We start from the raw sequence: 13130 nt of genomic DNA on the forward strand, positions 1-13130 counted from the left end.
CAGTACTGTGGCTCAAGAGTTATGCAAAAACCTCCATGCAAATATCACATAGTATCCACAGAAGCCTTATAATTTTAGCTAAATGGTCATATAAACCATTTCTAAAACTACCAAAGACAGCAGAAACAAGCATGATTGAAATAGCAGTTACTAAACTGCTTAAAATCTGCTAAACACACATAAACCAGCCAAAAATGTTCCACACTTCATGTATTTCATTATATTCATGTTGTGCTTTACTTGTAATAAGAAATCAGTGGCTAATTACCCGGCCTAGCTTTCACAGATTTCAGTCTTTCAAAAAAGACCACAAAATGGCTTAATGGCCCAAATTCACTAAAACAGAAAACCAAACCAAAGACTTTTCACCGGTACCCCTCCCACAAACAATAAAAAAATAACTTAAATACAAAGTAAATTCTGTTACTGAAATTTAAAATGTGGTTTTACACCAAAAATAAAATTCAATTTACAACAAATAAAACTTACCAAGAATTGCACAAGGGCAGGGTTTTTCAAAAATAATATCTTGTGATGTTTGTTATAGTGGTCTAAAATAATGTCCTCGAATCCTCAGAATGTTAAAATCCAAAGCTCTCCTCTTCTCGTTTGCTAAAAGCAAAGTGGCTTACAAACCAGTGGCACAGGTATTTATTGAAATCATGAGGGACATTCAAAAAACTTCAAATGATCTTTTGTCTCAGTCTAACCTTTTCAACAGTGTCACTTGCCCCCCCCCCCCTTGCTTGCCCTTCACACATGAAAACAAAAGACAGCCATTGATAGTCTCTGCCACCAACTGTCTCACCACACCTAATTCTGAATTAACAATTACTCAAAGTGACCTAAAACTTTTGGGTCACTTTAGGTCACAGTCCCAGTGGGTGACAGCATATAAAAGTAAGAAAGCTTAGCAAGTACCTGATGCTGTCAAATCATAAGAAATTAGCAGAAATATCGTAAAACCAAAACAGTCAAATGAAAAAGCAGCATAAGCCAAAGTTCCTTCAGAAGTACAGTATCAGAGAATGGTGAAAGACTGTTGGAATAATTGGCAGTGGATTTTATCGTGTGGTCTCTGTGTTTTTCTGTCAGTTAATCAGGCTGAATCTGCCAAACTGCTAGATCATTGAAAGGCCCACAACGAATAGACACAACAAAGGTTAAATCAATTTGGTAGCAAAATACTGTTATTTAGCATCTTCATTGATGTCAATGACAAACAAAGAAGAATAGTTCATTCTGGTGAAAAACCAGCACGAGTTATCTACACAAATCTTCCATAGCTCTAAGGATTAACGGCAAGTCTTGTTCCTTACTGTTCATATTGAGCTTCTGTTTAATACATTGGCAGTGCAATAGCATAGTGTTTAGGTTTATATCAACAAAATACAGGAATCTTAATAGAACAACTAGAGAATGAGAAGAATACATAAATATGAAAAAATATATTTCAGCTTCTCCTCTCTGTTGTGTTGCAACATAGCCATTCGACATGGAAAATGAAGTAGCTTTCAAGAAAGAGAAAGCTTGAAAAACTTACAAACACTGACAATCAACTAGTGTACAGCTTTCAAGTGTAATTTATACATTTTAATAGTAATGTCTTTAAAACTATCAGTGACATTGAAAGGAGTTATTAGTTATTATCAAAACATCAAATTGTTCATAAAACATAAGTTCGCTTTTTTTTATTTTAAAGCCAAAATGACACCAGTGACACCACTAGTGTTTTATAAATCTTGATTCATAAACAATTATGTTAGAAACTTATTTCCTATTCACAATACTTGTTATTATTAAACATTTAATGTGAAAAAGTTTCATCCTCCTCTTAGTCTTCATACATCTCTTTTTTTTAAACTTGTAGAGTTGTAGAATTTAAACTAATAACACATATACCATAAGGATGAATAAACAGTCAAAGAAAACCAAAATTTAAAACAGGAACATTTATTATAAAATATTTACACATCTGTCACAACTCTTTGTCTGTCTGACTGGAGTCCTCTGTCACATATGTACAAAACAAACCAAAACAATATTTTTCACAGTTGAGTATTCACAGTATTTATAAAGCAATTGTAAAAGAATTGAGTAGTTAAAATCTTTATTCAGCAGTACACTAATTTCCATAGCTGTTGTCCACACCCTTGGCCTTGCCAAAAGATGGCCTTGCCAAAAGAAACCAAGGTGAGACTCAGTCTCACCTTGGTTTCACAGCCTTACAACTTATTCATTCAACAGTGTGACCTCAAGTTTGCCCCCCCCCCCGCTTCCCCTTCACACATGAAAACAAAAGACAGCCATTGATAGTCTTTACCACTAACTGTCTCACCACACCTATTTCTGAATTAAAAATTACCCAAAGTGACCTAAAACATGCCACTTTGGGTCAAATGTGAAAAAATATATTAATCTAAGAAAACTTAGCATTATTATAAAACATCTGTCACAAGTCTTCGTCTGTCTGAGTGGTGGCCTCTGTCACATCTGAACAAAACAAAAACAAATAATATTTTTTGACAGTTAGTATTTATAAACAACTTTAACAAATATACATGGGTAAAACAGACATTTGCATATATCTAATCCTTATAAAATCACAAATGAAGAAAACAAAACATGATACTAATCATGGATTTAATATTTTCTCCAAATGATTTATCATAAACTAAAATAAATAATTCGCATTCATGTTTATTTGTATGTAGACAGTCGTTCAATAGTAATTCATAGAGTATTTTTTCTAAGTCCCATTTCTTAAAATAAGACACTGAAGCCAACATTCACTGTTTATACCATCCAAACAATACATTAAGACTTACCATCACGTGCGAATGTAATCGAAGCTTGCAATGCATCCAGCTCCTGGGCAGTGTTATTCAGCATTTCTTTTTCAGCATCCAGCTGTTCTTTTAAAACAGAAATCTTTCTTTCGGCTGCACGCCTGAGCCGCACCTGCCGAACCAAGAGGTCCATTGCCTTGGCATGAAGTTGCAAGCACCTTGTATATAGATCCTCTCTGCTGACCCCTGGGTCCAAGCAGGCATACTGAAATTACAAAATATTTTGGATCATAACAAAATTAGAAAACAGTTATTCGCTTCAATCTATGCTGCCGCTACAATGTAATGTTTGTAGTGCCAGATCACAACAACAGCTGTATAAAAGTCTCAGCTTAACCTTGTGCCATCCTTTAAAAAACTTACGTTGATCACCCTGGGGACCCAAAAAGGCCCCAGTATGGCACAAGGGTTAACAGTGACTTATATGAAAGAGCAAACAAACAAACAAACAAACACAAGAAACACTAAACACAGCATCCTGCCCAGCTCTGTAACAGGTAATGTAGCGTAAAAACAAATTTTTCTACACTATAAATAAAATTTAAGAAATATTTGTTACTTACAGTTGATAGTTGAAATTCTTGACGCAATGATTCAACTTCAGGATCATTAATCCCAGCAAACTTCGTTGGGGAAGCATATGCCATTCTCTATTTATGATAAAGTATGAGGTTAATTAGTTACATTTTACACAACATTCAAACAATATACAAACATGAGAGCATCAAAGAGACTTTACTTACACATAAACATGTAGTTAGTTCACAATAATGATCAGTAATGCAATTACATTCATTCAAAAAACACAAAACATATATATAAATGGTAAATGGCCTGTATTTCTATATCGCTTTACTAGTCCCTAAGGACCCCAAAGCGCTTTACACATCCAGAATGAAGGTGTAAATTAGTCAATGTATGACATTAAGATAATGCTCACCAACTCTTGCTGTCTGCTGCTCAAATTTGCTTAAAGAAAAGGATTGAACGCACAACAAATCACAGCTATGTGAAAAATTACAATTATCCTCTTACGCTCTATAGCCACCAGTACTGTGGCTCAAGAGTTATGCAAAAACCTCCATGCAAATATCACGTAGTATCCACAGAAGCCTTATAATTTTAGCTAAATGGTCATATAAACCATTTCTAAAACTACCAAAGACAGCAGAAACAAGCATGATTGAAATAGCAGTTACTAAACTGCTTAAAATCTGCTAAACACACATAAACCAGCCAAAAATGTTCCACACTTCATGTATTTCATTATATTCATGTTGTGCTTTACTTGTAATAAGAAATCAGTGGCTAATTACCCGGCCTAGCTTTCACAGATTTCAGTCTTTCAAAAAAGACCACAAAATGGCTTAATGGCCCAAATTCACTAAAACAGAAAACCAAACCAAAGACTTTTCACCGGTACCCCTCCCACAAACAATAAAAAAATAACTTAAATACAAAGTAAATTCTGTTACTGAAATTTAAAATGTGGTTTTACACCAAAAATAAAATTCAATTTACAACAAATAAAACTTACCAAGAATTGCACAAGGGCAGGGTTTTTCAAAAATAATATCTTGTGATGTTTGTTATAGTGGTCTAAAATAATGTCCTCGAATCCTCAGAATGTTAAAATCCAAAGCTCTCCTCTTCTCGTTTGCTAAAAGCAAAGTGGCTTACAAACCAGTGGCACAGGTATTTATTGAAATCATGAGGGACATTCAAAAAACTTCAAATGATCTTTTGTCTCAGTCTAACCTTTTCAACAGTGTCACTTGCCCCCCCCCCCCCCCCCCCCCCTTGCTTGCCCTTCACACATGAAAACAAAAGACAGCCATTGATAGTCTCTGCCACCAACTGTCTCACCACACCTAATTCTGAATTAACAATTACCCAAAGTGACCTAAAACTTTTGGGTCACTTTAGGTCACAGTCCCAGTGGGTGACAGCATATAAAAGTAAGAAAGCTTAGCAAGTACCTGATGCTGTCAAATCATAAGAAATTAGCAGAAATATCGTAAAACCAAAACAGTCAAATGAAAAAGCAGCATAAGCCAAAGTTCCTTCAGAAGTACAGTATCAGAGAATGGTGAAAGACTGTTGGAATAATTGGCAGTGGATTTTATCGTGTGGTCTCTGTGTTTTTCTGTCAGTTAATCAGGCTGAATCTGCCAAACTGCTAGATCATTGAAAGGCCCACAACGAATAGACACAACGAAGGTTAAATCAATTTGGTAGCAAAAGACTGTTATTTAGCATCTTCATTGATGTCAATGACAAACAAAGAAGAATAGTTCATTCTGGTGAAAAACCAGCACGAGTTATCTACACAAATCTTCCATAGCTCTAAGGATTAACGGCAAGTCTTGTTCCTTACTGTTCATATTGAGCTTCTGTTTAATACATTGGCAGTGCAATAGCATAGTGTTTAGGTTTATATCAACAAAATACAGGAATCTTAATAGAACAACTAGAGAATGAGAAGAATACATAAATATGAAAAAATATATTTCAGCTTCTCCTCTCTGTTGTGTTGCAACATAGCCATTCGACATGGAAAATGAAGTAGCTTTCAAGAAAGAGAAAGCTTGAAAAACTTACAAACACTGACAATCAACTAGTGTACAGCTTTCAAGTGTAATTTATACATTTTAATAGTAATGTCTTTAAAACTATCAGTGACATTGAAAGGAGTTATTAGTTATTATCAAAACATCAAATTGTTCATAAAACATAAGTTCGCTTTTTTTTATTTTAAAGCCAAAATGACACCAGTGACACCACTAGTGTTTTATAAATCTTGATTCATAAACAATTATGTTAGAAACTTATTTCCTATTCACAATACTTGTTATTATTAAACATTTAATGTGAAAAAGTTTCATCCTCCTCTTAGTCTTCATACATCTCTTTTTTTTAAACTTGTAGAGTTGTAGAATTTAAACTAATAACACATATACCATAAGGATGAATAAACAGTCAAAGAAAACCAAAATTTAAAACAGGAACATTTATTATAAAATATTTACACATCTGTCACAACTCTTTGTCTGTCTGACTGGAGTCCTCTGTCACATATGTACAAAACAAACCAAAACAATATTTTTCACAGTTGAGTATTCACAGTATTTATAAAGCAATTGTAAAAGAATTGAGTAGTTAAAATCTTTATTCAGCAGTACACTAATTTCCATAGCTGTTGTCCACACCCTTGGCCTTGCCAAAAGATGGCCTTGCCAAAAGAAACCAAGGTGAGACTCAGTCTCACCTTGGTTTCACAGCCTTACAACTTATTCATTCAACAGTGTGACCTCAAGTTTGCCCCCCCCCCGCTTCCCCTTCACACATGAAAACAAAAGACAGCCATTGATAGTCTTTACCACTAACTGTCTCACCACACCTATTTCTGAATTAAAAATTACCCAAAGTGACCTAAAACATGCCACTTTGGGTCAAATGTGAAAAAATATATTAATCTAAGAAAACTTAGCATTATTATAAAACATCTGTCACAAGTCTTCGTCTGTCTGAGTGGTGGCCTCTGTCACATCTGAACAAAACAAAAACAAATAATATTTTTTGACAGTTAGTATTTATAAACAACTTTAACAAATATACATGGGTAAAACAGACATTTGCATATATCTAATCCTTATAAAATCACAAATGAAGAAAACAAAACATGATACTAATCATGGATTTAATATTTTCTCCAAATGATTTATCATAAACTAAAATAAATAATTCGCATTCATGTTTATTTGTATGTAGACAGTCGTTCAATAGTAATTCATAGAGTATTTTTTCTAAGTCCCATTTCTTAAAATAAGACACTGAAGCCAACATTCACTGTTTATACCATCCAAACAATACATTAAGACTTACCATCACGTGCGAATGTAATCGAAGCTTGCAATGCATCCAGCTCCTGGGCAGTGTTATTCAGCATTTCTTTTTCAGCATCCAGCTGTTCTTTTAAAACAGAAATCTTTCTTTCGGCTGCACGCCTGAGCCGCACCTGCCGAACCAAGAGGTCCATTGCCTTGGCATGAAGTTGCAAGCACCTTGTATATAGATCCTCTCTGCTGACCCCTGGGTCCAAGCAGGCATACTGAAATTACAAAATATTTTGGATCATAACAAAATTAGAAAACAGTTATTCGCTTCAATCTATGCTGCCGCTACAATGTAATGTTTGTAGTGCCAGATCACAACAACAGCTGTATAAAAGTCTCAGCTTAACCTTGTGCCATCCTTTAAAAAACTTACGTTGATCACCCTGGGGACCCAAAAAGGCCCCAGTATGGCACAAGGGTTAACAGTGACTTATATGAAAGAGCAAACAAACAAACAAACAAACACAAGAAACACTAAACACAGCATCCTGCCCAGCTCTGTAACAGGTAATGTAGCGTAAAAACAAATTTTTCTACACTATAAATAAAATTTAAGAAATATTTGTTACTTACAGTTGATAGTTGAAATTCTTGACGCAATGATTCAACTTCAGGATCATTAATCCCAGCAAACTTCGTTGGGGAAGCATATGCCATTCTCTATTTATGATAAAGTATGAGGTTAATTAGTTACATTTTACACAACATTCAAACAATATACAAACATGAGAGCATCAAAGAGACTTTACTTACACATAAACATGTAGTTAGTTCACAATAATGATCAGTAATGCAATTACATTCATTCAAAAAACACAAAACATATATATAAATGGTAAATGGCCTGTATTTCTATATCGCTTTACTAGTCCCTAAGGACCCCAAAGCGCTTTACACATCCAGAATGAAGGTGTAAATTAGTCAATGTATGACATTAAGATAATGCTCACCAACTCTTGCTGTCTGCTGCTCAAATTTGCTTAAAGAAAAGGATTGAACGCACAACAAATCACAGCTATGTGAAAAATTACAATTATCCTCTTACGCTCTATAGCCACCAGTACTGTGGCTCAAGAGTTATGCAAAAACCTCCATGCAAATATCACGTAGTATCCACAGAAGCCTTATAATTTTAGCTAAATGGTCATATAAACCATTTCTAAAACTACCAAAGACAGCAGAAACAAGCATGATTGAAATAGCAGTTACTAAACTGCTTAAAATCTGCTAAACACACATAAACCAGCCAAAAATGTTCCACACTTCATGTATTTCATTATATTCATGTTGTGCTTTACTTGTAATAAGAAATCAGTGGCTAATTACCCGGCCTAGCTTTCACAGATTTCAGTCTTTCAAAAAAGACCACAAAATGGCTTAATGGCCCAAATTCACTAAAACAGAAAACCAAACCAAAGACTTTTCACCGGTACCCCTCCCACAAACAATAAAAAAATAACTTAAATACAAAGTAAATTCTGTTACTGAAATTTAAAATGTGGTTTTACACCAAAAATAAAATTCAATTTACAACAAATAAAACTTACCAAGAATTGCACAAGGGCAGGGTTTTTCAAAAATAATATCTTGTGATGTTTGTTATAGTGGTCTAAAATAATGTCCTCGAATCCTCAGAATGTTAAAATCCAAAGCTCTCCTCTTCTCGTTTGCTAAAAGCAAAGTGGCTTACAAACCAGTGGCACAGGTATTTATTGAAATCATGAGGGACATTCAAAAAACTTCAAATGATCTTTTGTCTCAGTCTAACCTTTTCAACAGTGTCACTTGCCCCCCCCGTTCAGGGAAACGGGGTTGTCATGGTGGCACGTGGAGTTTCAATCACTCGCCAAAAAGCAGTAATCTGCTGTCACTCAAAATCAAAATGTCCAATATGTCCCAAAGGTCGCAGGCGTGATGAGACTCGAGCTCGGAAATGTTTGTTATGCCATTTGTCAGTAATGGTTAGAGTGCCACCTAGTGGAACGACTATAATCATGATTGAATGAGATGAAATGTTAGCTGGTGGTTGAATGCATGAATTCCATCAATGTGACATGAGATCGGAGGTGCTGGTTGTAGGTGTTGGGCGTAGCTCGACGCGATGGGGTGCGAGGGACCTCATAACGCTGCTTGCAGCTTTAATTATTATTATTATTATTCAGGCAAAACAAGGGCCTTTTTGAGGGCCTAAACATGCTCAAAAACTCATGAAACTTTGCACACATGCCAGGTCTGGTGAAAAATTTTGTATTTTAATGGTTTTACATATGAGCACTGCGAAATGGCTCTACAGCGCCACCTATGCCTTGTTAAATGCAGCCCTACGACCACATCGTTTGAGCTACATGTATGAAATTTGGCACACATGTGTATCATGCCAAGACGAACAAAAAAGTCTGTGGGCCCATTGACGCAAACCCAACAGGAAGTCCGCCATTTGGAAGAGAAGGTGACATTTTGGCTCTAATTTTGCCATTTCCATGCCTCGAACTTTTGCGAACTCCTCCTTGGGGTTTCATTTCATAACCTTCAAATTTGGACAGTGTCAACTACACCCTTGTGCCATGTTAAATTGCGGAGCTTTTGAGTTTTCACAATACTATGAGGCCGTGGCGCCATGGCGAATTTCGATGACTCGCCATGAAAATCTTATTGCCTCTCATTTTGTCATACATCTTCTGACCTTGACCAAAGTGAACACATATGATAAGGCTCCACCCCTGAACATATTTCAACTGCCATATTTGACATCAAGGACAGCGCCACCTAGTGGGAACAGGAAATGTCATGTTTTACACTTTGGGGTACAGTATAGTGATGGGTGACATCTGCAGCCTCAAATTTCTCCAGGAAAGCCTTAAGGAGTTGGTCTTGGGTTACAGTGAAAACTGTGAGTTTTCGCAAAAGGGTGTGACCCCAGCAGCATGGCGAACTTTGATGTCACGCCATGAAGAAACAAATTAGTATAACTCAATGAAATCCAGTCTGATCAGTACCAGACTTTACAGGCATGATGTCAGACCCGCCCTGAACAGATTGACGTGCCCATTGTCGGAAATACGGACAGCGCCACCTAGTGGCAACAGGAAATGTCATGGCTTTAACTTTGTTGTACTGATTTTCACAGGTTGATCGTGGCCACCTCAAAAGCGGTGAATATCACCATCAGTCCCTCGTGATGCTTCAGTGCAAAAATTGTGACTTTAAACTGTACGGCGCACCCTGGTGGCAACGCGGTTCATCATGAAAGATGAAGTGGCTTTTGAGGGGCTTGGAAAGTTTATAGAGGCTTGAAATTTTTCACACACCTCCAAATGGATGAAGGCATTGTTGTTATGTAACCATTTTCCTTGAATAGCGCAAAATGGCTCCACAGCGCCCCCTACAATATTTCAAAACATCAGCCCCTGCTCTGTGTTTCATCTATGAGTCTGACACTTGGTAAGCTTGTGTAAGATATCAAGATGTACAAAAAAGTCTCTTGGAGCAATATCCCAAATCCAACAGGAAGTCAGCCATTTTAAAATTAATGTGTAATTTTGATGACATTTTCCCCCCTTTTCAGGCCTCATACTTTGACGAACTCCTCCAAGGGATTTCATCATATTGAAGCATTCTTCAGTGTGTAGAATCTAAAGACCTTTGTGATGTTAAATTGCGAAGCTTTTTCCGTTCAGGGAAACGGGGTGGTCATGGCGGCACGTAGAGTTTCAATCACTCGCAAAAAGCAGTAATCTGCTGTCACTAAAAAACACAATGTCCAATCTCTCCCAAAGGTCGCAGGTGTGATGAGACTCAAGCTCGGAAATGTTTGTTATGCTATTTGTCAATAATGGTTAGAGCGCCACCTAGTGGCATGACTATAATCCTGGTTGAATAAAATGAAATGTTAGCTGGTGATTAAAAGCATGAAATCCATCAATGTGACATCACATCGGACGTTCCGGTTTGAGGTGTTGGCAGTGGCTCGACGTGCCGGGGGTGCGAGGGCCCTCATAACGCTGCTTGCAGCTTTAATTAGGGCCCGAGCACTGACAGTGCGAAGGCCCTATTGTATCTGCTCCGTTTCTTATTATTATTATTATTATTATTATTCAGGCGAAACAAGGGCCTTTTTGAGGGCCTAAACATGCTCAAAAACTCATGAAATTTTGCACACATGCCAGGTCTCGTGAAAAATTTTGTATTTTAATGGTTTTACATATGAGCACTGGGAAATGGCTCTAGAGCGCCACCTATGCCTTGTTAAATGCAGCCCTACGACCACATCGTTTGAGCTACATGTATGAAATTTGGCACACATGTGTATCATGCCAAGACGAACAAAAAAGTCAGTGGGCCCATTGACGCAAACCCAACAGGAAGTCCGCCATTTGGAAGAGAAGGTGACATTTTGGCTCTAATTTTGCCATTTCCATGCCTCGAACTTTTGCGAACTCCTCCTTGGGGTTTGATTTCATAACCTTCATATTTGGTCAGTGTCAACTACACCCTTGTGCCATGTTAAATTGCGGAGCTTTTGAGTTTTCACAATACGGTGAGGCCGTGGCGCCATGGCGAATTTCGATGACTCGCCATGAAAATCTTATTGCCTCTCATTTTGTCATACATGTTCTGACCTTGACCAAAGTGAACACATATGATAAGGCTCCACCCCTGAACATATTTCAACTGCCATATTTGACACCAGGGACAGCGCCACCTAGTGGGAACAGGAAATGTCATGTTTTACACTTTGGGGTACAGTATTGTGATGGGTGACATCTGCAGCCTCAAATTTCTCCAGGAAAGCCTTAAGGAGTTGGTCTTGGGTTACAGTGAAAACTGTGACTTTTCACGAAAGGGTGTGACCCCAGCAGCATGGCGAACTTTGATGTCACGCCATGAAGAAACAAATTAGTATAACTCAATGAAATCCAGTCTGATCAGTACCAGACTTTACAGGCATGATGTCAGACCCGCCCTGAACAAATTGATATGCCCATTGTCGGAAATACGGACAGCGCCACCTAGTGGCAACAGGAAATGTCATGGCTTTAACTTTGTTGTACTGATTTTCACAGGTTGATCGTGGCCACCTCAAAAGCGGTGAATATCACCATCAGTCCCTCGTGATGCTTCAGTGCAAAAATTGTGACTTTAAACTGAACGGCGCACCCTGGTGGCAACGCAGTTCATCATGAAAGATGAAGTGGCTTTTGAGGGGCTTGGAAAGTTTATAGAGGCTTGAAATTTGGCACACACCTCCAAATGGATGAAGGCTTTGTTGTTATGTAACCATTTTCCTTGAATAGCGCAAAATGGCTCCACAGCGCCCCCTACAATATTTCAAAACATCAGCCCCTGCTCTGTGTTTCATCTATGAGTCTGACACTTGGTAAGCTTGTGTAAGATATCAAGGTGTACAAAAAAGTCTCTTGGAGCAATATCCCAAATCCAACAGGAAGTCAGCCATTTTAAAATTAATGTGTAATTTTGATGACATTTTCCCCCCTTTTCAGGCCTCATACTTTGACGAACTCCTCCAAGGGATTTCATCATATTGAAGCATTCTTCAGTGTGTAGAATCTAAAGACCTTTGTGATGTTAAATTGCGAAGCTTTTTCCTTTCAGGGAAACGGGGTGGTCATGGCGGCACGTAGAGTTTCAATCACTCGCAAAAAGCAGTAATCTGCTGTCACTAAAAAACACAATGTCCAATCTCTCCCAAAGGTCGCAGGTGTGATGAGACTCGAGCTTGGAAATGTTTGTTATGCTATTTGTCAATAATGGTTAGAGCGCCACCTAGTGGCATGACTATAATCCTGGTTGAATAAGATGAAATGTTAGCTGGTGATTAAAAGCATGAAATCCATCAATGTGACATCACATCGGACGTGCCGGTTTGAGGTGTTGGCAGTGGCTCGACGTGCCGGGGGTGCGAGGGCCCTCATAACGCTGCTTGCAGCTTTAATTATTATTATTATTATTATTATTCACCCCAAACAAGGGCCTTTTTGAGGGCCTAAACATGCTCAAAAACTCATGAAATTTTGCACACATGCCAGGTCTGGTGAAAAATTTTGTATTTTAATGGTTTTACATATGAGCACTGGGAAATGGCTCTACAGCGCCACCTATGCCTTGTAAAATGCAGCCCTACGACCACATCGTTTGTGCTACATGTATGAAATTTGGCACACATGTGTATCATGCCAAGACGAACAAAAAAGTCAGTGGGCCCATTGACGCAAACCCAACAGGAAGTCCGCCATTTGGAAGAGAAGGTGACATTTTGGCTCTAATTTTGCCGTTTCCATGCCTCGAACTTTTGCGAACTCCTCCTTGGGGTTTGATTTCATAACCTTCAAATTTGGACAGTGCCAACTACACCCTTGTGCCATGT

General features: G+C 37.7%; 3 long non-coding RNA genes across 3 annotated transcripts in view; 1 reads left to right on the forward strand and 2 right to left on the reverse strand.

Annotated features, from left to right (window-relative positions):
- Positions 1-13130, forward strand: part of LOC147324793 (uncharacterized) — a 134075-nt gene that overhangs the window by 31607 nt on the left and 89338 nt on the right. The window lies entirely within an intron of this gene.
- LOC147324795 (uncharacterized) lies at positions 1951-4627 on the reverse strand. Its single transcript, XR_015130550.1, has 3 exons — positions 3413-4627; positions 2829-3054; positions 1951-2493 (listed from the first exon to the last, which is right to left on the reverse strand). It is a non-coding gene; the product is annotated as an uncharacterized LOC147324795 (long non-coding RNA).
- Positions 6191-8613, reverse strand: LOC147324796 (uncharacterized). The gene is made up of 3 exons (XR_015130551.1): positions 7319-8613; positions 6735-6960; positions 6191-6399 (listed from the first exon to the last, which is right to left on the reverse strand). It is a non-coding gene; the product is annotated as an uncharacterized LOC147324796 (long non-coding RNA).

The sequence above is a fragment of the Aulonocara sp. 'chitande type north' Nkhata Bay genome, linkage group LG7 (genome assembly GCF_057382095.1).
Source record: "Aulonocara sp. 'chitande type north' Nkhata Bay isolate Kocher_YH1m ecotype deep benthic linkage group LG7, A_spYH_male_GT1.1, whole genome shotgun sequence".
NCBI classification, from domain to species: Eukaryota; Metazoa; Chordata; class Actinopteri; order Cichliformes; family Cichlidae; genus Aulonocara; species Aulonocara sp. 'chitande type north' Nkhata Bay.